Here is a 6076-nt window from a genome sequence, read left to right as displayed (position 1 = left end):
ACATATCATAAAGCAGATATAAGATATTTTACATTCACAAAGGTATGATGCATTACTGTCCTACATCTATAATACTAGAATCAGTTTTCGTTTGAAATTTACTTTGTCTGCAAATAAGAATGCTACCCCTGCTTTTTTCTGGGATCCTGTCACATAGAGAATTGTTTTCCATCCTTTCACTTTCAGTCTATGGGCTTCTTTTTGCACTAGGTGTGTTTCTTGTATACAACATATTGTTGGATTTTGCTTCTTATTCCATTCTGCCAGTCTATTTCTCTTGATTGGTGAGTTGAGGCCATTGACATTGATGGTTATAACTGATATGTACCAATTTATTTTTGTCCTGTTATTGGCCTTTTGTGATTCTTTTTACTTTTTCACCTTCTCCTTTTAGTTTCTTGCCTTGCCTATTTGATTTGCTCTGTTGGGCCTCATGGTGTTGTTACCTTCATTGTCTTTTGTAGGGTATTGTTTAGAATTGCTTGTAGTGCTGGTTTGGTATTCATGTAGTTTCTCAAGTGTTCTTTGTCATGGAAGTGTCTTATTTCCCCATCCATTTTGAAAGAGAGTTTTGCAGGATACATCAGTGTAGGTTGGAGGTTGTTCTCTTTTAGTACTTGAAATAGCTCACTCCAGGCTCTCCTTGCCCTAAGGGTTTTTGTTGAAAAGTCTGTTGTGATTTTGATGGGCTTTCCTTTGCATGTGATTTATTTCTTTTCTCTAACTGCTTGTAGTATTTTGTTCTTTTGTTGGGTTTCTGGGACCTTGATTATTATATGTCTAGGTGTAGATTTTTTTTTTATTGTGGCTAGTTGGGGTCCTATATGCCTCACTTATCTGAATGTCAAATTCTTCCCCGCTGTTTGGGAAGTTTTCTGTCATTAATTCTGTGAACAGCTTTTTAAGTCATTTGTATTTTCTCCTGCTACTTCATGGATTCCTATCAGTCTTATCTTCACATCATCTAGGGGTTGTTGGATCAATTTCTCATGATCCCCTACTGTTTTTAAGAGACCTCTCTTTTCATGGTCACTGACTGCAATCTTATCTTCTATAGCTGAGATTCTATCTTAGCATTCTTTTATTCTGTTGCATACACTTTCAATTCAGTGTTTAATCTCCTGGATATCTGTTTGAATCTGTTTTATGAATTCCATTTCTTTCCTATGTTGGGCATTTATTGTTTCCATTTCTTTCCTATGCTGGGCCTTCATAGCTTCTATCATGGTCCTGAGCTCATCTATTTTTTTTTCAGTTTCTGTTCTAGAGTCTCGAATCACAACTTTCATTTTGCTCACCATCTCTATGGTTACCTGGAAAATTAATTCTGTTTTGAAATTTTCTAGAGCCTGATTGATCTGTTTTGTTACTTCCTGTGCTTTGAGTTCAGGGTGTCCTGGTGGTTCACTATCGGTCTTTTCATCCTCTTTAGCCCTGCTGTTTGCCATTGGTGAACTAGAAGTCTGTCTTTGTGTCTTGCTTGAGTGTTTTCTCATTTTTATTTTTGTTGTTGGGCTGTCCTTGGTTTAATCTCTGGGTTGTCACCCAAATATTCCTGATATAGTTGTGCCCTACCTTTTGGGTCTCAAACGACCCACAGACATTCTAATCTTCATAACATCAGACAAAACAGCTCATCAAATCAACCACAATCCTTTATCCCAACTGATACAATCAGCAACACAATATGATCAAGCACAACTTAGAAACTGACCACCTGTGGTAGTCACTAGTCTATCACCCTTAATCCATTTGAATTAAATTGAAATCAAGAAGAAGTCCAAAACATGTCTGCAGTGAACAAACTTTTCAATATAGTATATTTACCATTTAGGATGGGAGCTCAGACAGAGCTAGGACACAAGACCCCTGATCTCAGTTAGCTGATGGCTGAACCCCATGATGCGGACTGACCTCTGGCTGCAAGGCCCAGATTGAGTTCCCCAACCTGCTGAATGGTTGAACTCCACACCGTTCTACTAAAGGTATCCCATGTTGTTTCTTTAAAGATGTTCAAAGTTGGGAACTCAGAAAAATACCCTTTATGACCACCTCTGCCTCTACAGAGTGGGTCTAAAGACAGGCACAATCAGGAGGTCTGAGAGTGTGCAAGGGGTGGGTGGTTAGGGGAGTTGTGGGGGTTCAGGAGCACTCCCATGACTACCTTCTTGGTGCTGGAGCGATGGCGGCTCCCTGTGGGAGACGGCGTGGCTATCCTTCCCACAGTGGATCGGGGCCCAGGCAGCTTTCCTGGCACTCTGCTTGGGAAGTTTTCTGCCATTATTTCTGCAAACACTTTTATTTTTTTATGTCATCTGCACTCTCTCCTCTTTGTTCATTGACTCTGATCAGTCTTATGTTATTTTTCGTTGAATCATCTAACAGCTGCTGGATTGATCTCTCATGGTCCCTTACTATTTTTAAGATTTTTCTTTTCCTTATCACTAATTGCAATCCTATTTTCTATATCTCAAATTCTGCCCTCGTGTTGGCTTGTTCTGCTGCATAAACTTTCAATGGAGTTTTTAATCTCTTGGAAATCTGCATCAGTTTTATGGATTCCATTTGTTTCCCATGATGGGATTCCATCATGTTTCTCACCTCCTCTTTCTTTTTATCTGTGTCTGCTCTAGATTTATTAATCATATCTTACACTATGGGCATAATCTCTGGTGTTACCTGAGAAATTATTTTTTATTTCATTTTTTCCAGGTTCTCTTTTGTTGCCAGTTCAGAGGAATCTGGGTGGTTGAGCATCATATTGTTCCATCTTGCTTCCCTTTGGGGTTGCCTTAGGTGATCTGGAAGTCTGGTTTTGAGATTTATTTCCATGTCTTCTCATTTCAACAGATGCAGCCTGCTGTACCTTTGTTGAGGCAACTTTTTGCTCACCCAGTGGTCTTCAATTCTCAGCAAGTCACTGAGTAGCTTTTATTCAGCTGCTCTCCAGTACACCAATTCCTGGGTTTAGAATGGTGGACTTCTTTATCCCTGAACTGACCTGTTGTCTGGGTGGGCTTCTGGCTGGGGCCTGTGCACATTTGGGATGGTATCTAGGTGTGCCCCTAACTGGGGCCCTTAAGTAGCTGTTGTCTGTGAGGGCCTTTGCCTGGGGGATGTGTATCCCAGTTCCCATTGTTTGTATAAGCTTCTGACTAGGGTCTCCAGGCACTTATCAATGGTATCAAGAAGAGCCTCTGGCTGTTGCTTGTATGTCTGTGTAGTTTTTTTCCATGTGGGCTCTTGGCTGTGGCCAATGGTATGGCAGGACTCTGGATAAAGGTTGCATGCCTGTGCAGCTCTTTCCTAGGTTGGCCAGGGTTTAGGCACATTGCCTACATGCATGGGGTCAAGGCAGGGCCCTTGATGGGGCTCCCTCCTTGTTTCTTAGTCTCCCAGACCATCAGAAAAGCAAGAAATCCGGGTAAGATTGAGAGGGAGAGATCAGTTAGGATTCTGTCTGTCTAGCTGCAAACTAAAAACTGACCACTGCCAGAGTTATCAGAAGTACAAAAGTTTATGCCAGAAGACATCTCCTTTTCACACCACTTCATGGGCTCCTAGGAGGTCACAGTACCACATGCAGTATCTTGTCTTTGAACTTAGTTTTGTCAAATCCTTATGTCACCCTAAGTTTTCAGAGCCAAGCTTGAATAGATGGAAATCATATTAAACAGATAGCCAGTACTGAGTCACACATATGCTCACCTGGATAGTGCGTTCAGAGAGGATAATAAGGAAAAAAACTGAATTATAAATATAATACATCAGTAGCTGGAAAGGAGCCCTTGAAAGTGTTTTGAGAAGGAAAAATATGAGCATTAGGAAGAACTCATGAAACAAGTCATCATGAAAAGTACATTGCCTCTCAAAATTTCTTTCTCATGGACTTCATCAAAACCAAACAAGGATAAATATTCAAATTGTGTAGCAGTAGGCTGGGTGTTACATATCTTGGAGTTATAGAAATTCTATAAAATAATAGAGCTCTTAATTATAGTCACTCTAAACAACACAGGTGATTTTCCTAATCAGTATTTCCATTACCTGACTACAGCTTAGACATATATCTCACTATTTGTGGGATTGATTCCAGTAAGAATAAAGCCAGGAACATAGTTTGGTTACATTTAGATCTACTTTCTCACACATATACAATCTAAAAGAAAAAATCTAGAAGTGCACAGAAAAAAAAAAAATTAGGAGACTGATGATACAGTAACCCCCCATATACTAACTCATGATTTTCCTTATTCACATATAGTTAATCAGAACACTTTTTACACAGTCAGAATCAAAGCACAGAGATAATCTCAGGAGCTATGTTCCAACTAAAAGCCTCTTTCTTTATTGGATATGGAGTATCCTGCTTGTCAAACTAAAAAAGACAACATATAGGAAAATCAAGTTAGAACTGGAACTTGTCAAGTTTGATTGAAGTTTGTGGTGCTTTTCATGTCTAAATCTTAAAAATGCATAGAAAACATATTTCTTTATATATTAATTTTTACATAAATTTATCTTTAAATTAATGTCCATGCTCAGCTGTGGACAACAATATTTGTGTCTCAGAATTTCTCTGGGTCAGGAGTCTGAGTGTGGCTTTTCTGTGTCCTCTAGCTCAGGGTTTCTGACAGAACTTTAATGAATGTGACAGTCACCATTCTGTTCTCATTTTATGGGCTGAGTGGGGTAAATCCACAAAAGCAGTTTTCAGCCACATTCGGTTTTTCATAACTTGGTTGAATACCTGCTTTGATTCCTGGCCACTGGGGCCTCTCAACAGTGCAGTTAACAATAGGATACCTGGTTTTCTTCACAATGAGTTAACAAAGGGCAGTATAGAATGGATGGGAACAAGATAGAACTTAGCTTTCTCACATCCTGTATGTACTCTTTAATTTACTTGTGGAGGGGATGTCTTCAGTTTTGCAATATTGTAGTCATATGAATATAGACACAGGGGAAAGAATTACACAAAGTCATAAATACCAGTAGAAATGGGCAATTGGGAGCCATTTTAAATTCAACCTATCACATTATGGATAACAAAACCTCACTCTTATTGAATTTAAAAAATAAAATTATTTCCACAGTATTTGCAAACTTCTTCTTATTAATTTGTAGAGGTTCCTTAAAGATTATTGACTTGGAATTCCGCACTTGGTTTCCAACCCCAGGTAAACCTCTAGAATGTTCATCTCTTTGGAATGTAGACTGCAGACTTCTTTTGGAGGCACTGCACCCTTTCTTCAAATGGTATCATATCAAATAATGCCTCAGAGTTGGATGTGTGGCACACAGCTATAATCTCATTTCCCTGGGAGGCTGAGGCAGGAAGATGTCAAGTTTAAACCCATCCTAGGTGACTTAGTATAACTGCCCCCTATCTCCTTCCCTGTCTATTTTTTTTAAAAAAAAAAAAAAAAAAAGCTAGAAGATAAGATTGTTAAGGTATTCCGCACCAACTGATGATAAAAGTATAAAGTGATGGAAGTTCTAATTACTGATTTGAACATTACCCAGTGTATACATGAATCAAAATATCACACTCTGCCCCCTAAAAGTTACAGTTATTATACCTCAAGCAAAATTAAATACAAAATTTTAAGACATCACTGAACTGTTTTATGAGGTCAGAAGTTTCTGGGTGGTATGACCAATCAGTAGATTCCACAGTCCTCTGTGATTGCTGCCCCTTGCTGAGAATTAGGTCTCTTAGTTTCTCTCATCTGATATTCAGGATTCATTGTCAGTGGTTCAGAATCTATTGAGTCCTCACATGTGGTCCTGAAAGCAGAGGAAAAAGAATCCATGGAAGATATGTCAATTTCAGTCAAGACAAACTGCTTTCAGGATTGGAAGAGTTGAAGAGTCAACTTCCCCCAAATTGCCCTCAAGAGCTGCTGCTGCTGCTGCTGCTATGTGAGTCATTCTGTAATGGTGAGTGGGATTCTTGGTGAAAATGTTCATGCTGGTGCGTCTTTGTGCAGCCTCCATCTCCATCACTACATCTAACACATTCATTCCCCTAATTTGCTAGTGATGACTGGCCAGTGACACAGTTGACTGATTA

Source organism: Fukomys damarensis, unplaced genomic scaffold, assembly GCF_012274545.1.
Source record: "Fukomys damarensis isolate Sample0158 unplaced genomic scaffold, DMR_v1.0_HiC HiC_scaffold_30, whole genome shotgun sequence".
Lineage (NCBI taxonomy): Eukaryota > Metazoa > Chordata > Mammalia > Rodentia > Bathyergidae > Fukomys > Fukomys damarensis.
Note: the sequence above shows the minus strand (reverse complement) of the source record.